Here is a 20353-nt window from a genome sequence, read left to right on the forward strand (position 1 = left end):
AAAATCTTAAAAATATTCTATTTTTCATGATAAGATTTAGATCAAAACTGAATATACTGTTAGAGTCTCTTCAGGTTAATATTTCTTCATTCATCAGAATTATTTGACCATTGTATTACTCTGTTCTCACGCTGCCAATAAAGACATACCCAAGACTGGGTAATTTACAAAAGAAAGAGGTTTAATTGACTCAATTCAGCATGGCTGGGGAGGCCTCAGGAAACTTAAAATCATGGCAGAAGGGGAAACAAACACATCCTCTTTCACATGGTGGCACAAGAAAGAAGTGCAGAGCAAAGGCGGGAAAGCCCCTTATAAAACCATCAGGTCTCATGAGGACTCACTCACTATTAGGAGAACAGCATGAGGGTAACCGCCTCCATGATTAAATTACCTCCCACTGGATCCCTCCCACTACACGCGGGGATCATGGTGTGACTCTGCTTTAACCACTCATGAGGGCCATTTGTGAGGTCTACTAGAAACTATAATTCAAGATGAGATTTGGGTAGGAACACAACCAAACCATATCAACCACCATTTTTAACCAGTTCTGAGGAGTATATCTGCTTATTGAGGGCAGAGTGGGCACAACTACTGTGCTCATAGGTTGGTACATAGATGTTATTTCAGATGACCTTCAAAACAGTCTTTCTTATATGTTATGAACTCTTAGTACTCTCATTTTACAGATGAGGAAACTGAGATTTAGCTAGATTAAGTAACTAGCCCATGGTCAACAAGTAAATGATGAGAGAAACTGAGTGAAGGTTTCTTGAGATCCCTCTGTATTATTTCTTACACCTGCTTGTGAAGAAACAACCATCTCAAAATAAAAGGTTTAATTTTTTTTTTAGAGGAAGCCATTGGCAGAGCAAGGATTCACACATAACCCTGTCTGATTCCAATGCCTGTACATTCTCAGTCACCCCAGTGCTAAATTGGCATTGTGTTGCTGCTATCTGGCCTTTTTCTGAACCTTGCCTACTCAGACACTCTGAGTGACTTTGTGGGAACTTTGCTAACTCCTGGCGCGCTGTCCTCCATGGTGTGACTCTGCTTAAACCTCTCGCGAAGGCCATTCGCCAGGTCCGCTAGGAGTGGCGGAGGGGCAGCCTGCCGGTTTTGGTGCCAAGGAGGAGCAGAGTAAAGGAGGTAAGAGTCAGTGGGCATTTTGCCTGACTGAGGACTCTGCGATTGGACCCTCAATAGATATGCAAATTGAATTCTGTGTAATTTGTGCTTTTCAATAACCTCAGCATGTGTTGGATGTGTACAAAAAGAACCGTAAAATAAAAATGCAGACAAAGGGGGGAGTCAGAACATAGAAAGGGGAAGAATCACTTTATTCCACAAGCCAAACAATGGGTCATAATAAATTCGCCAGCCATTAGCTCTTTGGTTGCATGGAACAAAGAGATTGAAATGAAATGGGAGAAAAAAAGAATCACAGTTAACTGTTAGGTGGCTGGCCTGCTTCCATTTGGCCAACCAGACAGATCACAGGATGGGCCAGGGAGCTGCCCAGGGGCATCTGCTACCTCCATGGGGCAGCTCCCACTGGTTTGCAACCCAGCCATGCCTCTTCCATATGTTTAGGTGTCATCAGGGCAGTTTTTCCTTAGGAAAAGCATGCAAGAAAAAGATGCAATTGTGTTTTAATCAGCCATCAGTTAATCCATAGTTACATGTCCCCAAAAGAATGATAAGATATGGTGTAAAAGAAGAAATAAAGGGATCTAAAGTGAAAAACAGAGAGAGATGTGCAGAAAGAAAATAAAGGAGAAGCAGAGAGAAAGAAGAGAGAGAAATTGACAGAGATAATAATAACCAGAACTACTATTGCCAGTGCTGCCACTCCAACCAACAGTTTCATCATTATTTTTGAGTGTCAACTGTGGCCTCAAACCCAAAGAGTATGAACAGAGAATGCAGCCCTGGCAGAACAGATACCTGGCATCCCTCCACACACTCCTAGGAGCCCTGTGAAGATGGCTGTGAACTCATCTTCTGGCCTGAGCATGTCTCAATCACTAAACTTCCTACATTCATTTGTAGTTACCTTTTCATCTGTTCATCCTCCTAATGGACTCCAAGGTCGTTGACAGCAGGATGTAGAGTTCACCTGCATATCCTAAATGCCCAAGCATTGAGCCTGACCCATTTTAAGTACTCCAACAATATTTACAAAATGAATGAATGAGTTTTGCATGAATGGATGGATGGATCAATGAATGGATGGGTGGATGGCTGAATGAATAAACAAAGAAATGAATAAATGCCAAGCTTGCCAATCTTCATACTAGGCCAGTGAGTTAGCTGTTATTGATCCCATTTACAAATGAAAAAATTAATGCCTAGAGAAACTCAAGCCTTGACTCTTTATCCTGTAAAATAGCATCACTCAAAGAAGACTCATATCCTGAGAAACAGAGAACAAGGTTGGGAGAGGTTTAGGGAGCAAATAGATTCAGAAGAAGAAGAGAATGAGAGAAAAAAAAGTGGAGTAAAAATTGGGACAGAGCTAAAAAGGGGGTTCTCCTTGGTGCCTTTATAACAGAGGACAAGGCTTTGGCTTTGTTTGAAAAGCGAGTAATAAAGTCTGGGGTGAGCATAAGCCAGAAATGTATGACATCATATTAGCATAGAATCAGGAGTTTAAGATAGACTCCTAAATCCTATTTGGCTCTGACAGCAGGTGGACTGTTGTTGGGGATTTGCAAACTGGCCAAGGTCATCCCTGGTAGTCCTAATGCAAAGTGAAGGTCAACAGAGATTTGATAAATAAACAGAAGTGCTCAGAGATTCTAGTGTCTGCATTAAAAAGAGGAAAGCAGTGCAGCAGCTTTGTTGGGTGAGGCTGAAACAATCGCCCTCTTAAAGACATAAGCCCCATGGACCCTGGTTGCCATAATTTTCAGAGTAATATGATTTTTGACAAATTCATTAAGCAATAAGACATGACAGACTGTAAATTGCTCCCTGTTAATTTATGTCCACTATATTGTTAGGCATCCAGCCAAAGCTTGGTTCTGTCTGAGAGCAAAGATATAAATTGCCATTGTGTAACCACAGACTGGAATGCTTTGTGAGGATCAGAGAATGATCAAATCATAGAACCCTCAACTCATAGAAGGAGAATTCAATTTCTTACTGAGATAGTAACTTCCACTGAGTGTCCATTGTGGAACAGCCACTGCCCTTGAGGAGAATTTATCAGGATTTCAGGAATGCACATGGCTTGTTCTACAAATTGATAACCCCTGCACTAAAGGTAAAAAGTCATTTCTTACAGAGCACAGAAAAAAACAGTCTTACAGAGCACAGAAAAAAACAGTTCTAGAGAAGTGGGAATGAAGGGAGGGGATCGGGGAAGGCTTCAGAGAGAAGATGGTTTTTGAATTGGGTCCTAAAATAATCGTAGACATTCCTCACATGAAGAAGCATGGAGGTTCACTACAGGAATAACCCACAGAGGCATGAAGGCATGGTGTGTTTAAAGAGCTTGAGCAATTTGGTACAACTGTAGCTCAGGGTAAAAGAAAGAGAATCAGCAGCAGATTTTATGGCAAAAGAGTAAGTTTGCATCAAACTGAGAAGGCTTCAACCCCATGCTAAATGTCTAGGAGTTTATTCAATAGTTCCCTTCTCTGCATCTCCATTCAGGCAATTATTGTCACACTGGGAGACTGAAGGCTCCCAGCAAAAACGATGGTCTGGATGAACTATTATTTATCAAGGGGGATATAAACTCTGAGGCTGGTGTGCTATTCTGATCATTTAGGCAACAATAATGAAAAGAACAATGGTCAATCTATGTTGATCACCATTGTCAGGGTCACTCCTAGAAAGACATTTGGCTCAGGCTGGAGCACTGCAACCTCTGCAGGGCTACTTTTATTGGGGAGGTTGGCAGACCTATTGCCTCATAATCCAACAAAGGAGAAAGGTCTTCTCCTTTCCCTCTAAGCATATAAGGAGAGACAAGAGGAAGAGGGGTTTTGGATAACATAAATGTCCATGCCATCAGCCCTGTCCCTAATTATTAAGTGCAGCCCTTTCCACAAACCCCTGAACTGAATCAGCAGATTCAACTCCATGAACTTGATTCCTCTTTAGCTTTTCACCAGGCATATCTAAGGAAATCAAAAGAAAGGGGAAGAAAGTGTGGAAACTGCTTCCTAACCCTGGGTAGCAGAATCAAGAGACTTGGTTTGCAAAAGGAACCAGGACACCTGGATTTTATTCTACCCTCTCACTCACCAGCCCCATGGCCTTGAATAAAGACTAAAATGAGATGATGCCTATGAAAATATCTGGCACAGAGTAGGCCTTCAAAAGATGCTATTGAATCTCAGTCTATAGTCAGCTAGTATTGATCTTGAGAAATCAACAAAGTACATACAGGAAATGTCCAATACATTGGAAAAAGGCTGCAGATCCGAGAATAAGCTCAATGAAATCATCAACATAATCTCCGGGGATTGTAAGAGTTTCTTTGTACTTTGTTCAGTTATTTTCAGCCACTGGAGACTTACTATCAGGTCCCATTTTATGCTGATATTGTTCATGAAGTTGGCATGCTTTACTGGTCTTCTTCAATCTACACACAGGGAGACAAATCCCAAGAGGTTGGAGGAAGTTTTGTTTCATGTGAATCTAGCTATGATATGAAATGCATTGAGTTCTTGGGGATTCCTGACATGATTTAGACGTTCTTTGCCTGCCTACTGCAGGAGGCTTTACAGAAAAGGCATTCTGTCATCTCAGTAACTAATGGGAAGCAGATGAGTGGTAGAAAGAATTCTGGTTTTGATCTCAGGAGGCCTGAATTTGGAAGCTCAGCCCTGTCACCTGGGAGACCTTGGACATATTAGCTTTTCTGAGACTCAGTCTACTTGTCTAAAATGTAAATAATGGAATCTACTATTTGGGGTTACTTCTGGACCCAAATGATATAACTTATGTGAAAGCACTTTATAAATCTAAAGTGCCAACAATTGTGAGTGTTATAACTCTCATCATGATTATTTATGGTGATGTAGTGTATAGGCTTTGCTGTCCGTTAAATCTTTCAGTCCTCATGTCCCTATTGCCCCTTGGCTACTGTCTCTATTACTCAGGAGCACAGCAGGAGACACAATTCATTCCCAGATGGTTCAAATGGGGAGACTTGAATGAAGCCTCTACTTAGAGAGGTGCAGGTGAAAAACCAAAAGACCAGCAACAGCTGGAAGGATTACTACCCCCTATGGCTAAAGGGACAAAGGAAGAAAAAGCTTCTACCAGAGCTCTGTGAAGACAAGCACCCTGAAGGAGAACGGGCTACCCAGAGGGATGCAGCTATTACCAGATGTGGGACACTGCTACACAGGAGACATCTCTTTCCTGCCCACTAATCTCCCCTTGGTTGAACCCAATCAGAAGGCAACTCACAAGGGATTCCAATGATATATTCCACAAGATCCAATTCTCAAAGACACAAACCTTTAGGGTCCTTTGTTAGAGTAAAACTCCAGAAAAAGAGTTGTACAGCAAAATAAACCTTAGATCACAACCAAATTGGGGGACATCAGGGATTCTCTGGATGGGGGAGCTCCCAGGCCTCAGCAAATTGTCCTATTGGTTTGAGCAATAAAGATTGCTCAAGCTGGTTCCAAGCACCAATAGGAGATTTGTCAAGGTCAGAAGCACCTCCATTCAGAATCCCATCATTGCCAATTATAAACAAAAAATATCTAAGCCAAGTCTCAATCAATTTAGAAGGCTTATTTTGCCAAGGTTAAGGATGTGCCTGTGACACAACCTCAAGAGGTCCTGATGACATGTGCCCAAAGGGATTGGGGTATAGCTTGATTTTATACATTTTAGGGAGACATGAGATGTCAATCAACACAAGTAAGATGTGCATTAGTTTGGTCCAGAAAGACAGGACAACTTGAAGTGGGGGCATGCAAGTCATAGGTAGATTTAAAGATTTTCTTTATTATTATTTCAATACTTTCTGGAGAACAGGTGGTGTTTGGTTACAAGGATAAGTTCTTTAACGGTGATTTCTAGATTTAAAGATTTTCTGATTGGAAATTGATTGAAAGACTCATTATCAAAGAATGTCTGGGTTACAATAACAGATTGTGGAGACCAAGGTTTTATAATGCAGATGAAGCTCCAGGTAACAGACTTCAGAGAGAATAGCCTGTAAATGTTTCTTATCTGACTTAAAGAATCTGTTCTATCAGTAATTCCAAAAGGACTGAGGGTATAATGAGGCTCCCCCTTCCCATCACGGCCTAAACTACTTTTTCAGGTTAACTTTGGAATGCCCTTGGTCGAGAGGAGGGGTCCATTCAGATGGTTGGGGGTCTTAGCATTTTATTTTTGGTTTACACGTTCTTTTTTTTTTTTTTTTTTTTTTTTTGAGACAGAATCTCGCTCTGTCACCCAGGCTGGAGTGCAGTGGCACTGTCTCGGCTCACCGCAAGCTCCGCCTCCCCGGTTTATGCCATTCTCCTGCTTCAGCCTCCTGAATAGCTGCGACTACAGGTGCCCACCACGATGCCCAGCTAATTTTTGTATTTTAGTAGAGATGGGGTTTCATCATGTTAGCCAGGATGGTCTCAATCCCCCGACCTCGTGATCCACCCCCTCGTCTCCCAAAGTGCTAGGATTACAGGCGTGAGCCACTGCACCTGACAGGTTTACACTTTCTATATTGTGCTTTTCACTGTGCTCTTCATAGCAGCATCACCAGTGGTTACAAGCAGGAGTCTGAGCCATATAGGTCTGTGTTCAAATCTGCCGTGTATGATTTTAGGTAAACTGACTTAATCTCTCAGAACCTGTTTTCTCACCTGAAAAGGAGAGCCTATAAGAGCACCAATTTCATAGGATAATGTAAATATCAAAGCGTAATACCTTTCAAGCACTTTCCAATGTGCATAACAAGCACTCCGTAAATAAGAATGTTGCTGCTTGACTTCTCACAGACCCACTTTTTACTGCTTTCCCCGACCCCACAAACCTCCACACTAGAAATCCTTTTCCATGGAGATCTCACCTTCTCACATCTTTAACCTGTTTGATAATTCCACCTTTTTTTCTAACTGAAACCTGGATCTCTCTGGTAGACTTCTATTTCTTTTTTACTTAACTTCCCAGTAGCATTTATACTATTGCTTATTCCCTCCCTTTAAAAAGACTTTCTTCCCTTTGCTTCTGTGTGGTTATCTCCCAGGTTTCAGGTTGCTTGGATAGACCATGTTAAAACTGAATTTATTTTATTTCCTGCAAAACATGCTCATTTCCTCTTACTTTAATTAATGACACCCACATCATTCAATTGCATAACCCTGGATGTCTTACCTCTTTCTCATGCCTTACATTCAATAGGCCATAGGGCTTTGTATGCATTAAATCTCTAAAACATATCTAGAATCCATCTACTTTTCTCTATCCCTAATACCACTGTGTTTATGGAGCCATCTCCATTTCTTGCCAGCTTTATAGCAATAACTTCCAAAGTGGTCTCAGTCCCTCTTGTCTTGTATTCTTTACCCATTCTTCACACTGTAATCAGAAAGGTGGTTCTAAAGAAAACATTTTCTCCTATCACTACCCTTATTTAAAACTCCCCAGTGACTCTCCATTACCCTTATTAGAAAGCCCACTCTCATAATTGCTAGCAAGATCCTCTATGACCTAACCCCTGCTAATAACTACTCATCTAGGGACACCCCTTTATCTCACTCGACCCCAATGATAACAAATGACTTGAAAATCCCCCAGCACTCTAACTTTCTCTCTTCTCTGAGTGGTGTATATGCTGGCCAAGATCCTCCACCCCCAAACTTGGCTAATTCTCACTTGCCCTTTGCACCTCATTTTAAATGCGATTTCCTCCAGTAACTTTTCCTGACCCTGAAAGCCCTCCTAGGTATACCAACATAGCCTTAAAGTGTTAATTCAATGAAGGCAGAAATCATACTGACCTTTGATCATATCTTTAAACATTGGTGCCTAGTACCGGCTACTTTTGAATGAGGGAAGATTCAGCAGTGCAAGATCATCCCTGTCTGATCTCCAATTTCCCAAAAGCTCACAGTAGTAACTCTAGAATTGTCTCCTAACTAGAGTTAAAATTTAGGGGGATCAAGCATAGTCTTGATCTTGAACCAGTTATGCTTAAGATACAACTCACCATTTTTGATACACCAATTCACAAAGAACCTCTGGAACCCTGTTCATGTTCACAAAGCAGTAGAGGGTCAATCAATGTGAAATGAAATGGCACATACTTTCAAAGAGGCCTGTGTAAGTGCAAAGTTGATTTTGATCTGCTTCTTGCATTTGTTTTTTCTGAGTGTTCTACAGCGGTTTCTCATCTTAGGAAAGTCCTTCAGGCTAGTTCACTAATGGATCTACTTAAGTGCATAGGTTTTGCCACTAGACCAAATCATAAATGTCAATCTTTCTCTCTGTAACACAACTCTCCAGCCACAAAGCACAGTACTGAATGTTTTGGTACACATACTACAAAAAAGTCATTCACTGTCCTTTGCTTTCTTTAGTTTTCACTGTTAACTCCTAGCTAAGCTTCCTTACGTCATGAGAAGTAATTCTACTAAATAAAACCTGGTTACACATTAAGAAGACATCTTTTTAACAATGAAAAATCTTGAGTTTCAGAGTTAAGCTTTAACAAGTTTTATAAACAAGACTCCAATGAACACATACTAGGTAACAGATTTCTATAAATCTGTAAACTAACAGAGAAAAGATAGTTTATCTCTAAGGCACCACATAGTAGCACACAGAGAGATGAAGCCCTAATATAATCTAAAGAAAATGTGGCTATACACTAATTATTATCAATGATAAGTCATCAAAAGAATCCCTATTTTCTATTTCCAAATCCTAGGCTATTTCCAATACATTGCACTGTCTTCCTTCAGATAATGAAAAAGAAATAATTGTGATTCCTATACTCACTAAGTTAACAACTGAACATGCCTGCAATTGTCAAATTATGTCAGATACTATATATAATGAATTTTGCAATACTAGGAATAGATACTGAAAGAATCAAGAAGAAATGGAGTTCAGAAAGCTTCCTGAAAAATTTCAAGAAAGTAAAATGGAGGAAAAAAGAAGAGGAAACCAAACATTATAACTGCTTTATTAAGGCACTAGGGCCATGAGTATGTATACGTATTCCTGGGAAAGGTCAGAAATACGTGTGGTGAAAAGCAGTAGGAAATAAAGTTAGACATGTAGAGGTGGTCCGCATTTTGAAAAGGAAAAGATAGCATTAAAAATCCACGTTCAACTCAATGTTCTGCTTTAAGAGAAAGCTGTCTTTAATTGAACTTAACTATCATCAAAATATGCTGCATGGCTGCCCACAAACCTTTGATGATTTTCAAAGCTTGGAATTAACTAAAATGACTTTATTTAGCATTTATTATCCACTTCTACAGGCATGCCTAGTAGTAAGCGCTTTGAATACATTTTCACAGAGGATCTACACAAGAACCCTATGTGGTAGGTATAAATGTGCTTCCCTTTCCACAGTGAAGAAACTCGGGCCTGAAACATTAAGACATATTTCCAAGTCAGAGTAGTTAAGCCAGGATTCAGTGCAGGTCTTTCTCTATTCTAGAATCCACACCTTCAGCCTTCATAGAATTTACCCTCTGGTAACACTTTAAGGATGATAAAGGATTGTGTTTCTTAAACTTAACACTTGGCCCTCCTCCCCTCTAGCATCCTAAGGAAGCTGTTCACATAAAGAAAAAATAGAGAAAAGAAACCAAGGAAGTGATTGTCCAATTCAGAGTTTCTTTAATATGCTGGGATGACGCACATGCCTTAGGCTGATAGATGTAAGATGGGCTTCCCACTTCTTCTGACTCTATCTAAGATGGTCAAATTGCAAAGCAGACTCAATCTGACATGTCCATCAAGATACTGAGAGAAAAGACCACGAGCCTACCTGTTTAGATCAGGTGCTGCGAGGACGTGATGGAGCAGCAAGAAGAACTGAGTCCTTTGCCTCGAAGGAACTGTAATCCTGCCCACCAGAATTGTGGACACATCTGAGCAGAAAATCTTTCTCCCTTATCAACATAGAGGAATCCTGGAAGTCAGGGAAGGCAGTCTGAGGCACAATTTCACCTGAAGGCAAGATCAGAAACACGGGAGAAGAGGCAAGGAACCCCTGACTTCACCTCCCCCCAACACACACACAAACAATAAGTATAAAACCATACATTCAAATAGCTTCTGCAGTTCCCTAAGCATTGTAATATTTATTATTTCACTTGAACTTCACAACAGCCCTTGAGGACAAAACCAAGGCACAAAGAGGTTAAGTGACTTTCCCAAAATCAGATATCTAGTAAATTACCCAGCCAGCCTCCCTAATAACTTCATCCTTCTGAAGTCACAAGGACAAATCTTATCTCACCACTGAGTGTAGGGAGTGAAAAGGTCAGGCAGAGAGGAGTGTCATGATTACAGTTTGGTTAGACCACTTAGACACATCCCACCATTCCAGCATTTCCCCTAAGTCCTATTTCAAAATCTTAGATTATTTTTAAAAAGAAGAAGAAAGGAAACATTATACAGGTCACATATCTGAGTCCTATCGAAAATATAACTTTAAGAAATAAATTTATAAATATTTCAATGGTTTTAGTCATTGAAATCAACTCTTAAGAATAAATAAGTATTCAGGTGAAAAAACTATTTATTCATAGTTTCCAAGAATGCCTTTCTCAGAACAACTTTGTACAGTTTATATAAATGCTACCCCTGTAACAACCTGCATAACATCTATAGTCACATTCATCTGCCTAGTCATACCATAGTACCTCAATCCCTGCATAATCATTGAGTCAATGAACCACAGAGTAATATATTATCCATTATTTTAAAACAAATATTGAACATATACTATGCGCAAGCCCAATGCTAGGTTCTGGGAATGCAACAACAAACAAGACACATTTTCTGCCATCAAAACTTCATAGTTTGCCTGTGCTTTTGGTGTCAAGCCAAAAAAAAATCATTGCCAAGACCAATGTTAATAAGCTTATTTTCTATATTTTATTTTAGGAGTTTCATAATTTCAGGTCTTACATGTAAGTCTTTAATCCGTTTTGAGTTGATTTTTGTGTATAATGTAAGATAAGGGCCAAATTTTTTTTTTTTTTGCATGTGGATATTCAGTTTTCTGATCACCATTTATGGAAGAGACCATCCTTTTCCCATTATATATTCTTGGTGCCTTTGTCAAAGATTAATTGATGGTATATGCATAGGCTTATTTCTGTTCCATTGGCCTATGTGTCTGTTTTTAGCAAGTATTCTACTGTTTTGATTACTATACCTTGATAATATAGTTGGAAATCAGGAAATGTGATGCCTCTAGCTTTGTTTTTCTTTCTCAAGTTGGCTTTGGCTATTCAGAGTGTTTTGTGATTCCCCACAAATTTTAGCATTGCTTTCTCTATTTCTGTACTAAATAAGTAGGACGACGCCAAACTAAAAAGGTTCTGCACGGCAAGGGAAACAGTCAAAAAAATTAAAAGGCAGGGAGTGGGGAGAGCAACATGGCTTAATAGAATGCTCCAGTGATCACCCCTCCCCCACAGGAACACCAAATTGAATAACTACCCGTGCAAGAAAGCACTTTCATAAGAACCAAAAATCAAATGAGCAATCACAGTACCTAGTTTTAACATCATATTAGGGAAAGAGGCACTGACGAGGGTAGGAAAGACATTCTTGCATTGCAATCACCACCTTCGCCAATCCCCCAGCAGTGCTTGGAGAGAGAATCTGTATACGTGGGGGAGGGAAAGTGAAGTGACTGTGGGACTTTGTGTAGGAATTCAGTGCTGCCCTGTCACAGCGGAACACAACACAGGGCAGTACTTGACCAGTGCCCTTGGAGGGAACAGCCAGACTAGCCCTAGGCAGAGGGAAATCCTCCATTGCAGCAGTAGGAATCTCAGTTCCAGCTAGCTCCACCACTTTGTTCAAGAACCCAGGGCTCCTCCGACTAAAGTGCCCTGGGGTCCTGAATGAATTTGAACGGCAAAACGGCCTTGGACAAATCCTGGTGCTATGCTGGGCTTGGAGACAGTGGACTTCGGGTGCGTGTGAGACACCAGCTGTGGTGGCCAAGGGAGTGCCTGTATCACCCCTCCGCCAACTCCAAGCAGTGCTTCTCAGGGAGAGACTCTTTCCACTTGGGGAAAGGGAAGGGAAGAGTACAGAGGACTTTGTCATGAAAGTTGAGTACCAGCTCAGCCATAGTAAAATAAAGTGTCAAGCAGATTCATGAAGCCTCTGCATCCAGGCCCTAGCTCCTGGATGGCATTTGTATACTCACCCTGGGTCAGAAGGGAACCCACTGTCCTGAAGGGAAGGACCCAGTCTTGGCAGGATTCCCCATCTGCTGACTAAAGATCTCTTCATCCTTGAATAATCATTCATGGTAGCCAGGCAGTAGCCACCATAAGCCTTGGGCAAGGCCCAATAATGTGCAGGCTTCAGATGTGAACCAGTCCAGTCCCAGCTGTGGTGGCCGCAGAGTGCTTTCACCACCCCTCCCCCATTTCCAAGCAGTCTTCTGCAAAGAGAGACTCCTTCTGTTTGGGGCAAAGTGAGGGAAAAAAATGAGACACTCTGCCCGGTAATCCAGGGAATTCTCCCACATCTTACCCAAGTCAACCACAGCAGTACTTCTGCAAGTCTGCGAGAGTTGTGGCTTTACTAGGATTGTGGCACTTCCGTGTGTAGATATGACTGTAGTGACCAAAGAGTTACAATAGACTGTAACATTGAATTCCCTTTGAATACCTGAAACGCCTTCTCCAGAAGGATGGGTACAAACAAGCACAGAATGTGAAGATTAGAATGAATGCCTAACTCTTCAATGTCCAGACATTGGAAAACATCCACAAGCACCAAGAATGTCCAGGAAAACATGATCTCATCAAACAAACTAAATAAGGCACCAGTGACCAATCGCAAGTGACAAAAATATATGAACTTCCAGACAGAGAATTTAAAACAGCTGTTCTGAGGTAGCTCAATGAACTTCGAGATAACGTAGAAAAAGAGCTCAGAAACCTATCAGAGAAATTTAACAACGAGATTAAAATTGTTTTAAATCAAAAAGAAATTCTGGAACTGAAAACAACTGACAAACTGAAAAACTGCATCAGTCTCTCAACAGCAGAACTGATCAAGTGAAAGAAATAATTAGTGAGCTTGAAGACAGTCTCTGTGAAAACACACAGTCAGAGATGAAAAAAGAATAAAAAAGGATGAAGCACACCTTTGTGCTTGCATTGTAAGCACAAAGCACCTACCTACGAGATCTAGAAAACAGCTTCAAAAGGGCAGATCTAAGAGTTATTGGCCTTAAAGAAGAGGTAGAGAGATCAGGGTAGAAAGTTTATTCAAGGAAGTAACAACAGAGAACTTTCCAAACCTAGAGAAAGATAATCAACATTCTGCTATAAGAAGGTCAGTCACAGAACATCAAGCAGATTTAAGTGAAATAAGACTGCCTCAAGGTACTTAACTGAACTCCCAAAGATCAAAGATAAAGAAAGGATTCTAAAAGCATTCTAAAAGAAGAAAGAAACATGTAACATATAAAGAAGCTCCAACACATCTGGCAGCAGACTTCTCAGTGGGAACTTTACAGGCTAGAAGAGAGTTGCATGACATATTCAAATTGCTGAAGGAAAAAACTTTTATCCTAGAATACTATATCCAGAAAAAATATTCTTCAAACATGAAGGAGAAATAAAGGCTTTCCCAGACAAACAAAAGCTAAGCGATTTCATCAACTCTAGAACTGTCTTACAGGAAATGTTAAAGGAAGTTCTTCAGTCTGAAAGAAAAAGGACATTAATGGGCAATAAAAAATCATCTGAAGGTGGCTGGGCATGGTGGCTCACGCCTGTAATCCCAGCACTTTGGGAGGCCGAGGGGGGTGGATCACGAGGTCAGGAGATGGAGACCATCCTAGCTAACATGGTGAAACCCCGTCTCTACTAAAAATACAAAAAAAAAAAAATTAGCTGGGCGTGGTGGTGGCACCTGTAGTCCCAGCAGTCCCAGCTACTCTGGAGGCTGAGGCAGGAGAACGGAGTGAACCCAGGAGGCGGAGCTTGCAGTGAGCAGAGACCGCGCCACTGCACTCCAGCCTGGGCGAGACGGAGTGAGACTCCCTCTCAAAAAAAATAAATCATCTTAAGTTAAAAAACTCACTGGTAACAGGAAGTACACAGACAAATTCAGAATATGCTAACACTGTAATTGTGGTATGCTAACCACTCATATCCTGATTAGGAAGACTGAAAGACAACCCTATCAAAAATAACTACAACAACTTTTAAGAGATAGATAGTATAAAAAGATACAAATAGAAACAACAAAAAGTTTAAAGTGAGGGAATGGGGTCAAAGTGTAGAGGTTTTTAAATAGTTTTCTCTTTCCTTGTTTTTATGATCAGAGTTAAGTTTTCCTCAGTTTAAAATAATTTGTTACAACATATTATTTGCAAGCCTCATGGTAATCTCAAAGCAAAAAGCCTACAGCAGATAAACAAAAAATAAAAAGCAAGAAATTAAAACATACTAACAGAGAAAGACACTTCTACCCAAAGAAAGATGAAAGGAAAGAGAAAGGAAGGAAGGAAGGAAAGATGGAAGGGAAGGGAAGGGAAGGGGAGGGGAGAGGAGAGGGGGAGGGGAGGGGAGGGGAGGGGAGGACAATCAGAAAAAAATAACAAAATGGTAGTAATAAATTCTTGCCTATCAATAATAAAATTGAATGTAAATGGACTAAACTCTTTAATCAAAAGACAAAGTGTGGCTAAATGGATTAAAAAAATAAGACCCAACTATATGCTACCTACAAGAAATTCATTTTACCTATAAAAACACACACAGACTGAAAATAAAGTAATGGGAAAAGATATTCCATATGAAGGGAAACCAAAAGAGTGCACTTATATCAAATAAAATGGACTTCAAGACAAAAAGTATGAAAAGACAGAAAACATTATTACATAATAATAAAAGGGTCAATTCAGAAAGAGGATATAACAATTGTTAGTATAAGTGTACCCAACATTGGAGCACCCAGATATATAAAGCAAATATTATCAGAGTTAAAGAAAGAGATAGGCCCCAATATAATAATAGTTGGAGACCTCAATACCCTCCTTTCATCATTGGACAAATCATCCATACAGAAAATCAACAAAGAAACATCAGACTTAATCTGTGCCATAGCCCTAATGGACATAATAGATATTTTCAGAACATCCAACATCTGCAGAACACATATTCTTCTGCTCAGCACATTGATCATTTTCAAGCACAGACCATATGTTAGGCCACAAAACAAGTCTTAAATTAAAAAAAAAAAAAAGAAATAACATCAAGTATCTTCTGTGACTACAATGGAACAAAACTGGAAATCAATAACAAGAGGAATTTTGGAAACTATACAAACACATGGAAATTAAACAACATGCTCCTGAATGACCAGTGGACCAATGAAGAAATTAAGAAGGAAACAGAAAATGTATTAAAATAAATGATAATGGAAACACAACATACCAAAACCTACAGGATATAGTGAAAGCAGCACTAAGAGGGAAATTTACAGCTATAAGTGCCTATGCCAAAAAAGAAGAAAAGCTTCAAATAAATAACCTAAGGATACATCTTAGAGAACTAGAAAAGCAAGAGCAAACCAAACCCAAAATTCATAGAAGAAAAGACATAATAAAATCAGAGAGAGATAAATGTGATTAAGCCCCCCCAAAAATACAAAAGATCAATGAAATGAAAAGTTGTTTTTAAAAAAAGGTAAACAAAATTGACAAACCTTTAGCCAGACTAGAGAAAAAGAGAAGATTTAAATAAATAAAATCAGGGGTGAAAAAGGAAGCAACTGATATCACAGAAATTCAGAGGATCATTAGAGACTACTATGAACAACTATATGCCAATAAGTTGGAAAACCTAGAAGAAACACATAAATTCCTAGACACATATCACCTACCAAGATTTAACCATGAAGAAATCCAAAACTTAAAAAGCCCAGTAACAAGTAACAAGATAGATGCTATAATAAAAAATCTCCCATCAAAGTAAAGCTCAGGACCCAATGACTTCACTACTGAAATTTACCAAACATTTAAAGAATTAATCCAATTCTATTCAAACAATATCAAAAAATTGAGGAGGAGGGAATACTCCCAAATTCATTCGAAGAGGCAAGTATTACCCTGATAGCAAAATCAGACAGACACAACAACAACCAAAAAACTCCAGGCCAATATCTCTGATTAACTTAGATGCAAAAAACCTTAACAAAGTACTAGCAAACTCAATTCAAAAACACATTGAAATGATTATTCAGCATGATGAAGTGAAATTTTTTCAGGGCATAAGGGTGGTTTAACATATGCAAATTAACCAATGTGATACCTTGATATCTCATAGGAACAGAATGAAGAGCAAAAATCATATGATCATTTTAGTTGATGATGAAAAAGCATTCAACAAAATTCAACATTCCTCTATGAGGAATAAAACAAAAACTGGATATAGAAGGAACATACCTCAACATGAAAACAACTGTATACAACAGACTCACAGCTAGTATCCTACTGAATGGGGAAAAACTGAAAACCTTTCCTCTAAGACCTGAAACAAGACAAGGATGCCCATTTTGACCACTGTTATTCAACATAGTACTGGAAGTCCTAGCTAGAGCTATTAGACAAGAAAAATAAAGAAAGGGCATACAAGTTGGAATAGAAGAAGTCAAATTATCCTTGTTTGCAGACAATATAATCTTATATTTATAGAAACCTAAAGATTCTATCAAAAATTTATTAGAACTGACGAACAAATTCACTAAAGTTGTAGGATACAAAATCAACATACAAAAATCAGTAGCATTACTATATGCCAACAGCAAACAATTTGAAAAAGAAATCATGAAATAATCCCATTTACAATAGCTAAATAGATACAAATAAAATAAAATATCTAGGAACTAACTTGACCAAAGAAGTGAAAGATATTGATAACGAAAACTATAAAACATTGATGCAAGAAATTTAAGAGGACACAAAAACATAAAAAGGTATTCCATTTACATGGATTAGAAGAATCAATATTGTTAAAATGTTCATACTATTCAAAGCAGTCCATAGGTTAGATGCAATTCCTGTCAAAATGCCAATGACATTCTTCACAGAAATAGAAAAAAAAAACCCTAAGATTTATGTGGAACCACAAAAGACCTAGAACAGCCAAAGCTAACCTTAGCAAAAAGAACAAAACTGGAGGAATTACATTACCTGACTTCAAATTATATTACAAAGCCATGGCAACCAAAATAGTATGGTACTGGCATAAAAGCAGACACATAGATCAATGGAACAGAATAGAGAACCCAGAAATAAATCCACACATCTACAGTGAACTCATTTTCAACAAAGGTACCAAGAAACTATAATACATTGGGAAAGGTACAGTCTCTTCAATAAATGGTGCTGAGAAAGCTGGATATCCTTATGCAGAAGAATGAAACTTGACCCCTATCTCTCGCACATATAAAAATAAAATCAAAATGGATTAAAGACTTAAATCGAAAACTACTAAAAGAAAATATCAGGGAAACTCTCTAGGACTTGGAGTGGGCAAAATCATCTTGAGTAATACCCCACAGGCACAGGCAACCAAAGCAAAAAGGGACAAATGGGGTCACATCAAGTTAAAAAGCTTCTGCACAGCAAAGGAAACAATCAACAAAATGAAGAGAAAACCCACAGTATGTGAGAAAATATTTGCAAACTACTCATCTGCCAAGGGATTAATAACCAGAATATACAAGGAGCTCAAATAACTCAATAGGAAAAAAATCAAATAATCTGATTTTAAAATAGGCAAAAAATCTGAACAGATACTTTATAAAAGAAGACTTTCAAATGGTTAACAGGTATATGAAAAAGGCTCAATATCATTAATAACCAGAGAAATGCAAATCAAAACCACAATGAACTATCATCTCACCCCAGTTAAAATGGCTTTTACCCAAAAGTCAGCCAATAGTGAATGCTGGAGAGGATATGAGGGGAACCCTTGTACACGGTTGGTGGGAATGCAAATTAGGGCAACCACTATGAAGAACAGTATGGAGGTTCCTCAAAAACTAACAATAGAACTACCACATGATCCAGCAATCCCACTGCTAGGTATATATCCAAAAGAATGGAAATCATTGTGTTGAAAAATTATCTGCACTTTCTTCTTTATTGCTGCATTACTCACAATAGCCAAGACTTGGAATTAATGTAAGTGTCCATCAACAGATAAATGGATTACAATAATGTGGTACATATACACAATGGAATATTATTTAGCAATAAAAAGAATGAAATCCTGTCATTTACAACAACATGGATGGAACTGGAAGACATTAAGTGAAATAAGCCAGACAGAGAAAGATAAGTTTTGCATGTTCTCACTTACATATGGAAGCTAAAAAATAAAACAATTGGATTCATGGAGATAGAGAGTATAATGATGGTTACCAGAGGCAGAGAAGAGTACCAGGGAAGGGTGGAAAAGTGGGGATAGTCAATGGGTGCAAAAATATAGTTAGATGGGATTAATAAGTTAATATTTGATAACACAAAGGGGGACTATAGTCAATAATACTTTCTTGCCTATTTCAAAATAACTAAAAGCATGGAATTGGAATGTTTCTAACACAAAGAAATTAATGATACATGCTTGAGGTGATGGATACCCCAATTACTCTGATGTGATTATTATAAATTGCATGCCTATATCAAAACACATGTACACCATAAATATATATACCTATTAAGTACCCATAGTAACTAAAAATAATTTTTAAAAAAATGAAGAGGCAACCTACAGAATGGGAGAAAATGTTTGCAAACCATATATCTGATAAAAGGTTAATACCCAAAATATATAAGGAACTCATACAAATCATAACAAAAACACAAATAACCCAATTTCAAAATAGGGAAAGGACTTCAATAGACATTTTTCCAAAGAAGAAATACATATAATACCTATTGGCCAATAGATGATGGCCAATATACATCAATACAAATGGCCAATAGATATAAGAAAAGGTACTCAACATCGCTAATCATCAGGGAAATGCAAATCAAAACCATGTTGAGATATTACCTCACATCTGTTAGGATGTCTCTTATCAATAAGAGTTGTCAAGGATGTGAAGAAAAGGGAACCCTTGTACACTGTGGATAAAAATGTAAATTAGTACATCCATTATGAAAAACAATATAGAGGTTCCTCAATAAATTAAAAATCAAATTACCATATGATCCAGTGTTTCCACTTCTGGATGTTTTTCCAAGTGAATCAAAATCAGTACCTTGAAGAAAGACCTGCACTCCCATGTTCATTGCAGCATTATTTACAATAGTCAAAGTACAGAAACAACCTTAATATCTTATGCATTAATTCATTCAATCCTCACGTCAGCCATATGAAGTACTGTAAGTTCTATTATTAAACCCATTTTACAGATGAGAATACAGGGGCACAGGGCAGATAAGCAACTTAACAGACCCAGAGCACCTTTATGGTGGTCCTTGGCTATGAAATAAGAATTGAGATTCTAGAGCCCACAGCATGTAATCACTTCCTCTCCAGGAGCAAACACCAGGCACTATGCGAACAAAATAGGAGGGAATAGAATCCATCCCAGGTTTCAGAGAACGGCACACATTTCCTGTCTAGGTTACATATTTCAGTCTCCATTCATGCTAATACAAAAGTAGATACTCAGATCTGACCTTCAGTGCCTCCCCACAAAACAGAGCTGTGCATCAAAGCAATACAGTCCATTTTGTGTCAGCCTGCAATATTATTAGCCAGTCAGGTTTAGGGAAGCTGACAAAGAAGAAGAAAGGATATACTTTCTTAGTTAAAAAGAAGAGCATTTCATTGGGGAAATTTCTCACAAAGCCAAGGTTTCAGCTGAAGGAAAGAGGCAAGAGTAAACATCAGAAGCCCAAGCAAAGATGAACGGAGGCGGAGGATGAATGTTTAGTCTGTGTCTGGTACTCTGCAAAGAACATGTGCAATCTGAAGAGATTCTAGGGGAAATTGCCAACATAAACAAGCTCTCAATGGAGGTATACATGTTATAAATTTAGAAAGCATCGGCCAGCACTCTCTTGAGTGTGGCTGCCCTTTGGTTTGCCCAAGCAGGGTACTCAAAATCCCCAGAAAGAACC

The 20353-nt window shown here is 38.8% G+C and overlaps 1 long non-coding RNA gene across 3 annotated transcripts in view; it reads right to left on the bottom strand.

The window, feature by feature from the left end:
- The window catches only part of LOC115835153, a 201766-nt gene that overhangs the window by 28578 nt on the left and 152835 nt on the right, over positions 1–20353 (bottom strand). The window contains exon 1 of one of the 3 annotated variants that reach the window (XR_004030099.1): positions 9992–10565. The exons of the other annotated variants lie outside the window; for them this stretch is intronic. This is a non-coding gene — a long non-coding RNA (uncharacterized LOC115835153). Of the gene's footprint in view, positions 1–9991; positions 10566–20353 lie in introns of those variants that run through there. 3 annotated transcript variants of the gene reach the window in all.

The sequence above is a fragment of the Nomascus leucogenys genome, chromosome 5 (assembly GCF_006542625.1).
Source record: "Nomascus leucogenys isolate Asia chromosome 5, Asia_NLE_v1, whole genome shotgun sequence".
NCBI lineage: Eukaryota > Metazoa > Chordata > Mammalia > Primates > Hylobatidae > Nomascus > Nomascus leucogenys.